The sequence below is a fragment of the Saccopteryx bilineata genome, chromosome 3 (genome assembly GCF_036850765.1).
Source record: "Saccopteryx bilineata isolate mSacBil1 chromosome 3, mSacBil1_pri_phased_curated, whole genome shotgun sequence".
NCBI lineage: Eukaryota > Metazoa > Chordata > Mammalia > Chiroptera > Emballonuridae > Saccopteryx > Saccopteryx bilineata.
In genome coordinates this window covers 304,817,504-304,834,931 of record NC_089492.1, presented here as the reverse complement: position 1 = coordinate 304,834,931, position 17,428 = coordinate 304,817,504, and the positions used below count along the sequence as shown (strand labels likewise).

Sequence of the window (17,428 nt, the reverse complement as noted above, 5' to 3'; positions counted from 1 at the left end):
TACCCGGGTTTGGTTCCCGGCCAGGGCACATAGGAGAAGCGCCCATCTGCTTCTCCACCCCCACCCCCCTCCTTCCTCTCTGTCTCTCTCTTCCCCTCCCACAGCCAAGGCTCCATTGGAGCAAAGATGGCCCGGGCGCTGGGGATGGCTCCTTGGCCTCTGCCCCAGGCGCTAGAGTGGCTCTGGTCGCGGCACAGTGATGCCCCGGAGGGGCAGAGCATCGCCCCCTGGTGGGCAGAGCGTCGCCCCTGGTGGGCGTGCCAGGTGGATCCCGGTCGGGCGCATGTGGGAGTCTGTCTGACTGTCTCTCCCCGTTTCCAGCTTCAGAAAAGTACAAAAAAAGGAAGAAAAAAAAAAAAAGAAGAAGAAATTATAAGAAAGAAAAGAAAGAATGTTGAGTGGATAGACCAAACATTGTAGGGCAATATAGCAAATATATGGGTGGGGTTGACAAGCTGGACTGGAATGCTGAAAGTATCACATTAAATTTAGATGTAAGAAGTGGTATTTTTCACTTTTTACAAATGCCATTGATGTTGCTCTTGTTAACACCAGTGCTCTTTATACTGCTTCACATGAAAACATCTCATTATTAGACTTCAGACACAATATTGCAGAAACACATATGATAAAAGAATCCTTATCCAATCCTAAAGTCGCCGGAAGACCCAGTTCAAGCATAACAAGGAAAAGCCATGTAGCTGAAGGTGTTAGATTTGATCCCATTGGACGTGAATTGGAAAGGACCTGTTAAGAGAACAAAGGAAATGTGCTCTACGTGGTAAAAATGTGCACAAGCAGTGTAGGAAATGTAATATAGGACCACATGTCAATGCTTTTCTGTTTGGCATAGAACATGAGTTTTCCTGCACTTGTAAAACTTTCCTTTTTCTCCAAAAGTTTGTAACTGGAAATTCCATGAGCCCCAAATGGGAATCAATAAAAAATGTAAAAAATAATTTTTTTAATGCACCAGTTAAGTAACTTAAATTCCATTATCTAATTCCATTGTCTAACCAAATACACCAGAAGTATGAAAAATAAAAATTTGGCAGTTTTTATAAAGCAAAAGCTGCCAAATACACAAACACCTCCAATATCCTCTGCTGGATCCTGAACATAATGCTAAATATTAGGGTTTCTGAGTATGTGAATGACAGATGGAACACCGAAGACATCTCAAACACTATTACCTTTGGATATGTTCCATTAAGGTTTACTCTAATGATATATACAATCCATATGAAGTATTCAATCTGCCCATGATGTGTTTTGTGTTCGGGACTCTGACTTGGGCCCGGGGAACCATGGTTTCTATTCTGTACAGGCATAAGCAGGAGGTCCCACACCTTCATGTGACCAGTGTGTCCGCCAGACCATCCCCTGAGATCAGAGCTATCCAGAACATCCTCGTTCTGGTGACCATTATTCTTTTTTAGTATCATGTCTAAGGACTCTTTTTTTGTTGTTGTTGTTTAGTTTATTCATTTTACAGAGAGGAGACAGAGAAAGAGAGAGAGAAGAGGCAGAGGAGCAGAAAGCATCAACTCCCATATGTGCCTTGACCAGGCAAGCCCAGGGTTTCGAACCAGTGACCTCAGCATTCCAGGTCGACAGTTTACCCACTGCGCCACTGCAGGCCAGGCCATTATTCTTTTTTATACCTCCTCCTCCATTACCTACATTTATATTTTTATTTTTGGTAAGACCATTTGGTGGCTGGTGAACACTTCTGCCTATAATGCATGTTTCTCAACTGCCAGCATCTTTGAGCTCTTGAGTCGTAACCACCATGTAGTCAGTTTTTCCTTTGTGTGCACTGGGAGTGGTAAGCAGTTCCTGCATCTCATCAAAAGAATATGAATTATCTGCTTTTCACTCAGTTCTTTATTTACACATCCTGGAAGGAATTGTTAGTATAATTATACTCAGTCTCATTGCACATAGAGGCTTCAATAACGCAGAGATTCTGCTGCTACACTAAATAGTAAATAATGTTTGTTTTACTACATAATAGTAATTATTATGTAAGTAGTCAAGTGATTATGTTTTAATAATGGTTGCAGTGAAGATATTCAGAGTCCTGTGAACAATAAACACTCCTGAAATAATGTGGAGATACTGGAAATGTCCTTGAGTATGTAGTCTTTCATGCGAGATAGCAACATTTTCGATATTTACTGACCATCCAATAGAGAGGGTAGTGCCTTGAAAGGAATCCATATGGGATGTTCCTCCAAGAAGCTCATGGCAGAGCTTTCTGTGTGCCTGTATTTTAATGCAAGTGGCCTTAGTTGGAGCTGGAGGAAATATGAGGATTGAGTTATTATGGACAATGACTGCCAAGTGTGAATATGGTATCCTACATCCTCAGAGAATAACTTCAAAATAAAAAAATATGTGTAAGAAATATGAACAAATTTTAAAACAGTGTACATTAAATATTGCAGTAGTGGAACAAAAAAATGGTTATTGAAAAATACCTGCCTACGTAACATAGTTCCACATTCTAAATCTACATAAAGGTGTCTGAAGCTTTATGAAGAAAATGATATACTAAGTGTATGACAGGATATTTGCATAAAAGGAGATTGACATACACCCTTAGTGTAAAGGAGCATAAAAGTACCACTCTGCCAAAAGTAAGGAGTGATTCAATTAAATCCACTCATGTCTCAACAGATTCTCAGAATATTTAATTACCATACAAAAATTAACAGCACTGCTTTCCCGTGGCACAGATTATGGTTTGTTTTTGTTTTTGTATTTTTTCTAGAAATTTGTGGTTTGGATTTTGATTTTTTTGTTAATTCATTCATTATTTTAGTAGAATGTTGTTTACTTCTGTGTCTGTGTCTCTGCCAGATTTCGTTTTCTAAATTTTATCTAGTTTCATACCATTGTGATTAGAAAAAATGCTTTACATTATTTTGGCCTATTTTTTTTTCTTCTTTTTGGACCGTGACAGAGAGAGGGACTGATAGTGATAACAGACAGGAAGGGAGAGAGATAAGAAGCATCAATTCTTCATTGCAGCACCTTAGTTGTTCATTGATTGCTTTCTCATATGTGCCTTGACTAGGGCACTCCAGCAGAGGGAGTGACCCCTTGCTAAAGCTAGTGACCTTGGGCTTCACGCCAGAGACCTTTGGGCTCAAGCCAGCAATCATGGGGTCAAGCTGGATGACTCCGTGATAAAGTTGGCAGCCATGCAGTTTCGAACCTGGATCCTTGGCATCCTAGTCCAATGCTCTATTCACTGCACCACCACCTGGTCAGGCAAGACTCATTAGTTTTCATAGGTAATCTGTGAATATACTTGGAAGTCTCTACTTTGATAAGAAATTCTCAATTAGGCCCTGGCCAGTGGCTCAGTGGTAGAGTGTCAACCTGGCATGTGGATATCCTGGGTTTGATTCTTGGCCAGGGTACACAGGAGACACCACCACCTGCTTCCCCTCCCTGCACTCTTTTCTCTCTCTCTCTCTGTCATTCTCTCTCTCTCTCCCTCTCTTTGTTTTTTTTCCTTCTCCTTTTTCAACTGCCATGGCTTGATTGGTTTAGGCGCATAGGCCCTGAGCACTAAGAATGGCTCCCTGCAGCCTCTTTCTCAGGTGCTAAAAATAGCTCACTTACAATGATGGCCCCAGATGGGCAGAGCATCAAGTCCAGACGGGTTTCCAGGTAAATTCTGGTAGGTAGAGGTCCATGCAGGAGTCTGTCTCTCTGTCTCCCCTCTCACTTGAAAAAGATACCCCCCCCAAAAAAAATCCTTGATAACCTGCACCTGAGCTCCTTGCATTTCTGGGCCTTCACCTCACTCCAGGGGGTTCAGATTTGAATTGGTGGAGTGTGGCTTTGGTCTTACATTTGAAAAGACTACATTGTGGAAACTGCCTTACAGAGTTATACAAAGGCAAAGAGAGTGATATCATCCCTTTTCTTATAAATGTTTATTATATGTATTTTATTGTCTTTTTTTTTTTTTTTTTTTCTCGGAAGCTGGAAATGGGGAGAGACAGTCAGACAGACTCCCGCATGGCCAGACCAGGATCCACATGGCACGCCCACCAGGGGGCGAAGCTCTGCCCACCAGGGGGCGATGCTCTGCCCACCAGGGGGCGATGCTCTGCCCCTCCGGGGCGTCGCTGTGTTGCGACCAGAGCCACTCTAGCGCCTGGGGCAGAGGCCAAGGAGCCATCCCCAGCGCCCGGGTCATCTTTGCTCCAATGAAACCTCAGCTGCGGGAGGGGAAGAGAGAGACAGAGAGGAAGGAGAGGGGGAGGGGTGGTGAAGCAGATGGACGCTTCTCCTGTGTGCCCTGGCCGGAAATCAAACCCGGGACTTCTGCACGCAAGGCAGACGCTCTACCACTGAGCCAACCGGCCAGGGCCTTATTGTCTTTCTTTATGGCTAAAAATCTCAAATATTGCCCTGGCCGGTTGGCTCAGTGGTAGAGCATCGGCCTTGCGTGCAGGAGTCCTGGGTTCGATTTCCGGCCAGGGCACACAGGAGAAGCGCCCATCTGCTTCTCCACCCCTCCCCCTCTCCTTCCTCTCAGTCTTTCTCTTTCCCTCCCGCAGCCAAGGCTCCACTGGAGCAAAGTTGGCCCGAGCAAGCGCTGAGTATGGCTCCATGACCTCTGCCTCAGGCGCTAGAATGGCTCTGGTTGCAACAGAGCGACGCCCCAGATGGGCAGAGCATCGCCCCCTGGTGGGCATGCCGGGTGGATCCCGGTAGGGCGCATGCGGGAGGCTGTCTGACTGCCTCCCCGTTTTCAACTTCAGAAAAATACAAAAAAAAAATCTCAAATATTCCTTAATACACATGGAAATCCTAGGGATTGTTTCTTGACTTATTTGTGGATTTATGAAAATATTTCTATGAGAGCAGCAACATGAAAATTACAATTAGTTCTTAATTGAGATTACTCTGATGGTAACATGGAAAGCATATATATTTAAAAAATATGAACAAAGGGTTTAGTGTTTCTTTTTTATTTGTAATATGGTATAAAAATTTTGTGTTGGCCCTAGCCAGTTGGCTCAATGGTAGTGCATTGGGCTAGAGTGAATGTCCTGAGTTTGATTGTCGGTCAGGGCACACAGGGTAGGGGATCCTCTCTGGCTCCATTCCTCCTCCTTTTGTCTCTTTTTCCCTTTCACTCCTGCAGCCATGGCTTGATTGGCTGGAGCAAATTGGCCCCCAGAGTTGAGAATGACCCCATTGCCCCCTCCTCAGGTGCTAAAAATAGACTCCAGTTCTAATGGAGAAAAGGCCCCTGATGTGGAGAGCATCGGCCTCCTAATGGACTTGCCATGTGGATCCCAGTCAGGGCGCATGTGGCAGTCTGTCTTTCTGCCTCCCCTCCTCTCACTAAAATAAAAAGGATGTTTTCTATTAAAGTACATTCAAAAGTCTGTTATTCCTCAAACAAAAGTTATATGGTTATGTTGTCCTTTCTACTTACTCATTTTATATACAAAGTCATCAGTTATTGGTTCTTTTAAAAAGTTTCATATAGAGCATTCTGAATAAATATAGAAATAAATAAATAAATAAAACAGCCAGCCTGACCTGTGGTGGTGCCATGGACAGAGCATCGACCTGGAACGCTGATGCTGCCAGTTTGAGAGTGTGTTTGGAGATTCTAGGAGGGGAGCGCAGTTACTCGTGCACCCTTGACCTGAGAACGGTCCTTTCCTCTGTCGGGGAAGGTTGTCCTCTTCAACCAAGCTGCAGCTTCAGGAGAGACGCACGTGGACCGGTGAGGGAAGAAAGGGATACATACCTAGGCAGCCAGATCAGCCGAGTCAACCCTGGCAATCAATGGGGTGACAGATGTCACAGCCAGATCGCCCTCACACCCTAATGTTGCCAGTTTGAAACCCCAGGCTTGTCTGATTAGGCACATATGGAAATTAATGCTTCCTGCTCCTCCCCCCTTTCTGTCTCTGTCTCTCTCTCTCTCTAAAATGAATAATATCTTTTAAGTAAAAGAAAAAAAAAAGAAATTTTATTTATTTCTGCATAGTGTGCATTTATAATTATTAGGTCATAACCTGAGGCCAGCAGCCATGATGAGATTGACCCCATTCCTAGCTCCTGTCAGGCCTCATCACCTGGAATTCACCACAGGCCTTGACCGCGGGTGCCTTGTTCTTCCATTCAGAGTCCCCTTCCTCGCTGGGTTGTAAGCAGTGTACAGGTAACTACGTCCTTTCAGTCATTCCAAGTACTAACACAACTGGGTCAGGCGTATCAGAAGCACTTAATACAAATATGATTTTGACTCAAAATTGTACTTTCTGGAATGTATCTAAAAAGACAAACGACTGTAATACACACATATACACAAGTATATTCAGAAAATATTTTAGAGACTTTTTTTTTTAAGGTAAGTATAGATTCATGTGCAGTTATAAGAAATAATACAGCCTGACCTGTGGTGGCACAGTGGATAGAGTATGAATCTGAATGCTGAAGTCACCAGTTCAAAACCCTGTGCTTACCTGGTCAAGGCACATATGGCATTTGATGCTGCCTGTTCATTCCCCTTTCTCTCTCTCTCTCCTCTTTAAAATAAACAAATAAATTATTTTTAAAAAAGTAATACAAAAGGAATCCTTTGTACCTTTACCCAGTTTACCCCGATGGTTCCACAAGCAAAATTATAGTGCAGTATCACAAACAGGACATTGAGATAGTATCTGTCAATTTAATTCAGATTCTAGAGAATTATATTTAAAAATGAAAAACTAGAAATACAAATATTTCACAGAAGTAGGTAAATTAAATAAATTATGGTCTGCTATAACGCATATATTTATTCATGATGGTATTGATTTGTATAAACTGAGGAAGAAATTTAGGATGAATTACCAAGCCAAGAAGGTAGGTTTTTTGTTGTTGTTTTGTTTGTTTGTTTTGTATTTTTCTGACATTGGAAGCGGGGAGCTAGTCAGTCAGACTCCCCCATGCACCTGGCCAGTATCCACCCAGCATGCCAACCAGGGGGCGATGCTCTGCCCATCTGGGGCCTTGCTCTGTTGTGACCAGAGCCATTCTAGCGCCTGAGGCAGAGGCCATGGAGCCATCCTCAGCGCCCGGGCCAACTTTGCTCCAGTGGAGCCTTGGCTGCGGGAGGGGAAGAGAGAGACAGAGAGGAAGGAGAGGGGAAGGGGTGGAGAAGCAGGTGGCCGCTTCTCCTGTGTGCCCTGGCTGGGAATCAAACCTGGGACTCCTGCACACCAGGCTGACACTCTACCACTGAAGAAGGTAGGTTTTAAAAGGTATGTATAATGTGGGAGCAGAGACTTGGTGAAATTAAGAACCCAGGCTCTGCCTGACCTGTGGAGGCGCAGTTGATAAAGTGTTGACTTGGAACACTGAGGAAGCTGGTTCAAAGTCCTGAGCTTGCCAGGTCAAGAACATATAACAAGCAATCAATGAATAACTGAAATGAAGCCACCATTAGTTAATAATTCTCGTTCCCATCTCTTCTCCCTGTAAAATTAATAAAGAAAATATTAAACAAACAAACAAACAAAAAGGAACACAGGCTCTGTGGTCTGACTTCCTGGATATGATTTTTAGCTCTGACAGATACTAACCTTAAAAGTGTCTGTTCCCTACAGGTAAGATTGGAATAAAATTAGCACCTACCAGGTATGACTATCTCAATTCTTAAGAAAAGAATCTACATAAAACACAGAAACATGTTATTACTGAAGATCAATAGGATCACTTTTTTGTGTGTGACAGAGAAAGAAATGGCTAGGGACAGACAGGCAGGAAGAGAGATGAGAAGCATCAATTCCTAGTTGCAGCTCTTTTGTTGCTCATTGATTGCTTTCTCATATGTGCCTTGACTGGGGGGCCACAGCAAAGCAGAGTGACCCCTTACTCAAGCCTGCGACCTTGGGCTTCAAGCCAGTGACCTTGGGGTTTCGAACCTGGATCCTCTTTCAGTCCAGCACTCTATCGGCTGTGCCATCACCTGGTCAGGTATGCCACTCCACGTTTTTATGAAAATAAAACACACTGGTCCTTTTTCTTTAAAAAAAAATATTATTTATTGATTTTTAGAGAGAGGAGAAAGGGGGGAGAGAAGCGGGAAACCTCATCTGGTAGATGATTCTTGTACCTTGACCAGGCAATCCCAGGATTTCACACTGGTGACCTCAGCATTCCAGGTTGATGCTTTATTGACTCCGCCACCACAGGCCAGCCTGTGTCCCTTTTATTCTTTTTTTTTTTAGAGACAGAGAGAGAGAGTTCGAGAGAGGGATAGACAGGGAGAGACAGACAGGAACTGAGAGATGAGAAGCATCAATCATTAGTTTCTTGTTGCACGTTGCAACACCTTACTTGTTCATTGATTGCTTTCTCATATGTGCCTTGACTGCAGGCCTTCAGCAGACCAAATAACCCCTTGCTCGAGCCAGCGACCTTGAGATCAAGCTGGTGAGCTTTTGCTCAAATCAGATGAGCCTGCACTCATGCTGGCAACCTCGGGGTCTTTTTTTTTTTTTTTTTTTAGTTTTTTGTTTTTTTGTGTTTTTCTGAAGTTGGAAACGCGGAGGCAGTCAGACAGACTCCCGCATGTGCCCGACCGGGATCCACCTGGCACACCCACCAGGGGGCAATGCTCTGCCCATCTGGGGCGTTGCTCTGTCGCAACCAGAGTCATTCTAGCGCCTGAGGCAGAGGCCATGGAGCCATCCTCAGTGCCCGGGCCAACCTTGCTCCAATGGAGCCTTGGCTGCAGGAGGGGAAGAGAGAGACAGAGAGGAAGGAGAGGGGGAGGGTTGGAGAAGCAGATGGGTGCTTCTCCTGTGTGCCCTGGCCAGGAATTGAACCCGGGACTCCTGCATGCCAGGCCGATGCTCTACCACTGAGCCAACTGGCCAGGGCCTGACCTCAGGTTCTTGAACCTGGGTCTTCCGCATCCCAGTCCAATGCTCTATCCACTGTGCCACAGGCCCTTTTATTCTTATGCAAAAATATATGATTCTCAAATGTACTGTCAATATAATCAATGGTAACTGAAAAATTTCAGAGCCTTTTACAAATGAAATTCTTTGGCACTCTCTCCTGGAAGCACACCTCTGTCTCCCCCGCCCCCCCCCCCCCTGTGTCTACCTTCCAACTAAACTGCTCTTTTGGCTCTGTAACTTGTTTCCTAAAGACAATCTCTTCTACCTCTGTGTCTTTCTAGGTAAACATTCTCTTATATTTTGGAAAAAAATATCTTTTTAAAAAATTTTAAGTATTTTTTAATTTTATATTTTATTTTGTGTATGTTCCTGAACTGAAAACCAGGGAGGCAGAGAGGCAGACTCCTCTATGCTCCTGACAAGGATCAAAACGACATGCCCACCAGGGGGCGATGCTCGGCCCCTCTGGGGCATTCCTCCATTGCAACCTAAGCCATTCTATTGCCTGAAGTGGAGGCCATGGACATATCTTCAGCGCCCGGGCCAGTTTTGTTTCAATGGACCCTTGGCTGCGGGAAAGGAAGAGAGAGACAGAGGGAAAGAAGAGGAGGAAAGATGGAGAAGACCATGGATGCTTGTCCTGTATGCCCTGGCCGGCAATTGAACTCGGGTCTTCTACACGCTAGGCCAGTGCACTACTACTGAGCCAACCGACCAGGGCTAATTTATTTATTTATTTTTTTGTTATGTTTTTGAAGGGAGAAGCATGAAGGCAAAGAGACTCCCTATGTCTTCGATGGGGATCCATCTGGAATGCCCATGAGGGTCAATTTTCTGCCTGTCTGGAGCCATTCTACTGCCTGAGCAGGAGGCCATGGAGCCACCAAAGGCTCCTAGGTCAACTTTGCTCCAATGGAGCTAGGTCTGCGGGAGGGGAAGAGACAGAGAGAAAGAAGAGGAGGAAGAATGGAAGAGTTAAAAGGCTCTTCTCCTGTGTGCCCTGGGCAAGAATTGAAGATTTATTTATTTTTGGTGTCAGACACAGAGAGAGACAGAAGAGGGGACAGATAGGGACAGACAGATGGGAAGGGAGAGAGATAAGAAGCATCATTCTTTGTTGCACACTTTAGGTGTTCAATGATTGCTTTCTCATGTGCCTTGACCAGAGCTTCCAGCAGAACAAGTGATCTTTACTTAAGCCAGTGAGCTTGGCTTCAAGACAGTGATCTCTGGTGACTGAGGCCAGCAGGTTCACATTGGTACTAATGCAGTGGAGACAGTAGTGGAGGTGCAGAGCCGTAAAGCATTGGGCTATGATCTTACATTCTTGCAGTGGTGGACAAGCACACTGGCAAGGGAAAACAGGTTCTCACAACAGCAGGCAAACAAACAGCAAAGCAACTGCTCACAGTGGCAGGCATACAATTTGCAATCTCCAAACACTACCCTGAGTCCAACTACTTGTACTCTTATATATACATAGGCTATGCTCATGGGGCTCTGCCATGTGCTCACACACTAATCATGCAAAGTGCAAGCGAGCAAGCCTAGCACAGCTGTTTTCCCAAGGGTCTAGAATAGAAGAAGGTACAGGCAAGAGCCTAGGCCAGGCTGCCTTGGCTCTCTAGAAAACTTACAAGAAAGAAATGACCCTGCACTGGAACAGTAGCAAAAAGGGGACCTTGGAGACAGGTTTAGGCAATTACCCTGGGATGCGCTGCCGCTGCCCATTGCTCTTCTGGCTGCAAGTCTCTTGGGAACACTTAGAGTTTAGGAGATGCAAGCCTGTTGGGGAAAAGGAGTGTGCTAGCAGGAGAAAGAGAGTGCTCTCAGCCTTTTGTTTTGAGGGTTTGTAAAGACTGAGTTAGGAGAAGATCTCAATAGAATATTCATTAACTTTTCCAGGTGGGTTCTTTATGGTTTGTAGTCTCTACTGATTAGTCAGCACCAGAGTGTTATTAGTCAATGCAGCTGGTCCTGGTATAGCCCACCTGGTTTTGTTGCTTTATTTGGGCTGGAGCTCTAATTCAGCTGAGGCCTAGATGTTATATCTAGGGAGGGGACCTTTGGTATATGGCTGTAAATTGCTTGGCCAGTTCAGTTATCAGTCTCAGTTTCCCAATTCTACTTGCAAAGGAATTTTCCTAGCTTCTTTGTAACCTGCCTCATCACTATGCTGTAAGCAGATTTATCACAAAAGTATTTGAAGTTAATTGATTTCAAGTGTGGAATGGAACAATTAATATTTAAAAATTTTTAAAATTCATTTTAGAGTGCAAGAAAGGGAGAGAATTCACTGGCAGTTTCTTCTTTATGTCCCATGCAGGGATGGAACCCACAACCTTGGCATATCAGATGACGCCCTAACAACCTGAAGAACCAGGGCCCACATTCTAATGCTTAATCCAGGGGTAGTCAACTTTTTTATACCTACTGCCCACTTTTGTATCTCTGTTAGTAGTAAAATTTTCTAACTGCCCACCGGTTTCACAGTAATGGTGATTCATAAAGTAGGGAAGTAACTTTACTTTATAAAATTTATAAAGCAGAGTTTCAGCAAGTTAAAGCATATAATAGTAATTACTTACCAAGTACTTTATGTCGAATTTTCATGATTTGGCAGAATAAATCTTTATAAAACAACTTACTATAGTTAAATCTACCTTTTTATTTATACTTTGGTTGCTTCGTTACCGCCCACCATAAAAGATGGAATGCCCACTAGTTGGTGGTAGGGACCAGGTTGACTACCATTGGCTTAATCAGTGCACATACAACTGTGAAAGACATAGGGATATTCCTAACCCTAGAAAACAACCTTTGGCTGTACTGTAAAGCTCAGGTACACGCAGGACCTCTCCGCCACCTTCTTGATTTAGTTCTGCCTTTTCAGTGTTATTGCGCATGCCTGGCCTCAACGGGCCAAACCCTGCATCACTTTCTTGCAAGGACACCCCGCCCATACACTGTCTTTTTTTTCTGCTTTCGAGATGTCCCAGTGCGCATGCCCAGTCTAACCAGGCCCCGCCTCCAGGATGTTCCCTCTTTTCTCTGAGCGCCATTTTCTGTGGACCAGAACTGGCAGCAAAGGTCATAGTATGAAGCGTGAGTCCCCAATTTTCTACGTTAAACCTTCATTTCACAGCCCCCTTTCTTCATACACACTCTGGATGTCGTCGTGAAACCAATAGTTCCCTCAGACGGTGCTGTTCTCCGTGGAAATTCAGGCGTCCCCATGGAAGTCCAGAGCTTTCCTTGGAGTTTAAAATGGCTCCCAGGCTGCTCCCTGCGATCAGCTCTTCTCTTTGTTACATAACTGCGTTTTTTCCGTCATTTTTCCTTTTAAAACCAAAAGTGAGCTCTCCGTTCGTCAGTAGCCAATAGTGTTCTAAAGTAGTTTGCATTATGTCCTCCTAGGGGTGCCGAGGAAGAAGGAAGGGGCATAGCTACGAAGTGTGGATAAGCAAAAGCTTTATTGAGTACAGAGCGCTCCCCTGGCCTGTGGTCCCCGAGCCAGGGAACATCATACAGGAACTTTGGCTAGAACCACCCACAACCATGTGCACCAAAACAAACTTCCCAGGAGCCCTTGGATAAAGAGTGACTTTACATCAGCCAGTGAGATTTGGCCACATCATATTAGCTTGACCACCCTAGATGAGACCTTTTAAATATCCCACACATGGTTTCATCTGTGTAACTTCCCTGGCCCATGTCCCCCAGACCAGGGAACATTGTCCAGGAAGCACTGTGTACTCAATAAAGCTTTTGCTCATCCACACTTCATGGCTACGCCCCTTCCTTCTTCCTTGGTGGGGAAAAATACTTTACATTTGGTGCCAAAACTCAAGAGGAGTCAGAAGTCCACAAGGACTGCTCCTCTCTCCTTTCCCTCTGAGAAAGAACTAGGACCTCTGATTTTTCCCCACTACAGCACATGGTGTGGTAAGTCCCCTGCTTCCAGCCTCCCCTCAGTTCTTTCCGCCGAGACTCTGTCTGAAACCACAGCTGCATCAGGGACCTCTTTTCCGTTCCGTTCCTAGTGCGTGTGTGCCCGTGGAGACGTCCCGGTCACATCCACTTTACTTAACCGACCAGTAGCCAGAAATTAAGGTGTGGGACACCCATTCTCAACTCTGACCACTCCGAGAACTGAGGGTGGCCATAGAAGCACAGGAATCTAAACCTAATCCAAAAGCACTCCTGGAGTTGCCTTATCCAAAATCTCTCCCTCCCTAAAAAAGAAGAAACTGTTCTTCTCTGCTGTGGCCAGGCCACAGAACACACTGGATAATTGGACCAGGAAGCCTCCTGAAAAGACTTTCAGTTTTAACACCCTCACCAATTTATTGCCAAAAAAGCTGGGAACTGGTTGGAGATCCCCTACATTCAGGACTTCTAGTTATTTGCACTCCTGTCCTAATCTCTGTGCCACCTGTTCTACATCCAGGCCTTTTTTTTGGCCAGAGAAACCTCACCTAAAATCTCCACTCCTGATCTTTCCTTCTCTGCCAAACCCCAACTCTCTCTACCTCCTGCCTGACCCCCAGGGGCACCCCTCTCTTTGGACCCCACTTTGGTACTTCTGTGGACCTCTTTGGCTCAGGTCTTTTCCCTCCAAGAGCCCCCTCCCCACCCTACACAGGATCCTGTTTCTCATTCACCTGCAAATACCAGTCTCTCTTTCTCCTCCCCTGCCAGCCAGGGGACCCTCCCTTCTCCACTGTGTTCTTAAGCCCCTCCTCCATTAGGCCATTCTCAGCCTGTCATTAGCCCTTACACCGGTTTTCAGGACCCCATGGCCAACCCCAATTTTCTTGCAGGAAGTTCTGGCCCTGTCCTGCCTCTGGCTCCAGTGTTTCTAGCTGGATCTGGGTGCTGGGCTCCCTAGGAGACCCCCTTCTTTTATTCTCAACCCCCAAGCCCCTACTTGAGACCTGTGAACATGCCATTTAAAGTTTTCAATGGTCCCAAATAGTAGAAACAGGCTGAGGCTACTCACCAGGACCGCATGCAGCAGAAAGCGACACTCCAAACCCAGGCTCTTGTGGCAGTCCTGAGGCCAGCAGAGCAACAGGGGCAAGGCACAGGAGATGCCCGACCCAAATCTAGGCTGCAAAGAGGATTCCCCACCAGGAGCTTGCTTTAAATATGGCAAGCAGGGTCACTTGTCCGGCAGGGCCCCTACCCATGGCTGCCCACTGAGCCCTGCCCTGACTGCAAGCACCCCGGTCATTGGTGGAGCTATTGCATCCTGGGCAGCAAGCTTTTCCTCAGCGCCTCTATATGGAGGACAAGCCACCCAAATAAAAGGCCAAGCCAGCCAGCCAGGCCCATTGCTCAAACTCCTAGGACATGGCCTGTACTCAAAGACCCCCATCATCCTCACCCATGCTGAACCCAGGGTAATGCTGCAGAAACGGGTAAGTCCATTTCACTTCTTGTGGATACAGGGGCTACCTTCTCTGGTTTGCCATCACACTCTGGACCTTTAGTTCCCTCACAGTCCTTGGTTATGGGAATGGATGGGACTCCTTCCTTTTTTCTTCACACACCACTCCTGACATGCAGTTTTGCCTCAAGTTTCCCCCATGCAGGACCGCTGGCAGTCAGAACCACTGGGCCTTACCCATCTCTGGCTCACCAAAAGGCTGGACCCTGCCTGACCAGATGGTGGTGCAGTGGATAGAACATCAAACTGGGATGTGGAGGACCCAGGTTCGAGACCCCGAGGTTGCCAGCTCGAGTGTGGGCTCATCTGGTTTGAGCAAGGCTCACCACCTTGAGCCCCAGGTCACTGGCTCGAGCAGGGAGTTACTTGGTCTGCTGTAGCCACCTGTTCAGACACATATGAGAAAGCTATCAATGAACAACTAAGGAACCACAATGAAGAATTGATATTTCTCATCTCTCTCCCTTCCTGCCTGTCTCTTCCTATCTATCCCTCTCTCTGACTCTCTGTCTCTGCAAAAAAAAAAAAAAAAGGCTGGACCCTGCAAATTCTCCTATTGCTCCTCTTTTTTTTTTTTTTTTTTTAAATCCTTACAGGATGGCATCGGGAAATTTCTCAAATCACGGTCAAACAGATGTTTCTCCTGACTCCCCTCAAAACCACCACCTGCCAATATCCCCTTCTCCATGATGCCCCTAACCAGGATGAATAGCAGTGCCCGTATTTAACACAAAAAGTCAGAATCTAAGGTCAGTTGATAATGAGGGAAAGGTCACATGAGAAACCAGACCCGGGAACTTTGGCTAGAACCGCCCACAACCATGCGCTCCAAATGAAACTTCCCAGCAGTCCTTGGAAAAAGAGTGACTGTCCATCAGTGAGATTTTGCCATGTCATATTAGCTTGACCACCCTAGATGAGACCTTTTAAATATCCCACACGCGGTTTCATTCCCTGGTCTGTGTCCCCTGGACCAGGTAACATTGTCTGGGAAGCGCTCTGTACTTGATAAAACTTTTGCTTATTCACACTTCGTGGCTACGCCCCTTCCTTCTTCCTTGGCAGGGAAAAACACCTTACAGGTACAAACTTTTACTCGTAAGGTTCTGGCCGTGAGATGTACCGCAGATCCACGTGCCGAGTGTTCTCCCTACATGTACATAGAAGAACTGATTGTGAGCTGTGGGATGTGTTAATTAACTTGATTGTGCTAATATTTCAGCCTATGTGTATTTCAGTGGGTCACATAAATTCCTTTGGTGTACATAATTTTCATTTGTCAATAATGGCTCAGTAAAGCCCCAACGGATAACTCAGTCGGTCAGTATGCTTGGCTTGCCTCCTCTGAGTGGTTAAATTCTGCTTCACATTGGATTGCTCAGGTATTTTGCAAATACATTTTTTTGTACCTCCCTCTTTTCCACCCCACCCCCCTTGAGAAGGTCTCATTGTGATACAGTATTTGTGGTAAGTGAAGCAGCAGCCTGCAAGAATGAACACTTCAGTGAGAATTATAAGGGAGGTTAGGACAGAGGTGGCTGGTCCACCTGAACCTGTCCCAACTCCCGAAGTTATTTTGAGGGTTACCAAGAGAGGGGTGAGCTGCACTGCCTTTCTGTGCTGGAGTTGCTGAATCCCTGGAATGGGTAGAGACTGGTTGTTGAGGGCTACATCACCATTGGGAGAGAGGTATGTTAAAGCACAGGCTCCTGCCCAGGTAGTAGGAAGGCCAAGGTAGCATCCTCATCGCAGAGGAGCAACATTCCCTGTTGTGTCAGGCAGAGAGTGAGATGAATTGAGAAGAGGTGAGAAAGAGGATAGGGATGTGTGCTCCTTTCTTGGGGTTCTGCTGTCCAGATTGATAATGTAGACGCTATTCCTGCTCCAATAAGGGGAGAGAGATGGGTAGTTGCTTGTTGGGTGCAGTGAAAATGAGGGCAAACACTGGAGGGGGAAGTGATTTAAGGGAAAAGGAACAGGGAGATAAGAGGAATTTTTAAAAAGGGGCTTGTAATGTAGGAAAGGAGGGAAACCGAACTGGATGGAGTAAGCAGCTGTTTTCTTAGGAGGGACCTGGTGTCTATTTGCTGAGACAAAAGTGTGGTTGGAGTTCATAGAGTGACAGTGATGTTGCATGTTGTGTTGGCAGAGGCCACCTGGAGTGTTCCTGATGCTTTGGTGAAGCATAAGTGAACTTCACATATGCTGAGCTCTCCATACGGAGCACTTTGAATTTCATTATACTTTTATCATACATTTAATTATTATTAATCATTTTTAAAAGATTTTTATTTATTTATATTTAGAGAGAGAGAGAGAGAAGGCAAGGTAGAGGAGGCACCATCAACTCTCATATGTGCCTTAAACAGTCAAGCCCAAGGTTTCAAACCAGATACCTCAGTGTTCTAGGTCACTTTATCCACGGTGGCACCAGCGGTCAGGCATCATTCTTACTAATCTTTACAGTTTATTTCGTTGTGCCTAACTAACTCTTTATCAACTAATCATATATCATTGACTCTTTATGTATGTTTCTTTTGCTTAATGTGAATGCGATGCGGTTTCTTTTTTCTTCTTTCTTTTGTGTGTGTGTGTGTGTCTGTGTGTAATGAATGTCAGGTAAAAGTATTCTATAATGCTTATACAGTTAATAGTTTTGCAGTTGTAAGCCACAGAAGACCTTTCACATGTGCTTCACAAAGGAAGATGTATTTTGGCCTGACCAGGCTGTGCTGCAGTGGATGGATCATTGACCTGGGGCTGAGGACTCAGGTTTGAAACTCTGAGATTCCTGGCTTGAATGTAGGGTCACGGTTACCGTCTTGAGTGTAGGATCATAGACATGACCACAATGTCCCTGGCTTGAGCCCAAAATCGCTGCCTTGAGCAAGGGGTCACTGGCTCAGCTGGAACCCCCTGGTCCAGACATATATGAGAATGCTACCAATGAACAAATCAAGTCCTTTAGCTATGAGTTCATTCTTCTCATCTCTCTTCCTTCCTGTCTTTTTGTCTATTTTTTGTCTCTCTATTTTAA

The 17,428-nt window shown here is 45.3% G+C and overlaps 1 protein-coding gene and 1 non-coding gene across 2 annotated transcripts in view; one reads left to right on the top strand and one right to left on the bottom strand.

Annotated features, from left to right (window-relative positions):
* LOC136332033 (zinc finger protein 43-like) overlaps positions 1 to 17,428 on the top strand; it is a 116,697-nt gene that overhangs the window by 62,293 nt on the left and 36,976 nt on the right. The window lies entirely within an intron of this gene.
* On the bottom strand, positions 4,318 to 4,393 carry TRNAA-UGC (transfer RNA alanine (anticodon UGC)). Its single transcript has one exon. It is a non-coding gene; the product is annotated as a tRNA-Ala (tRNA).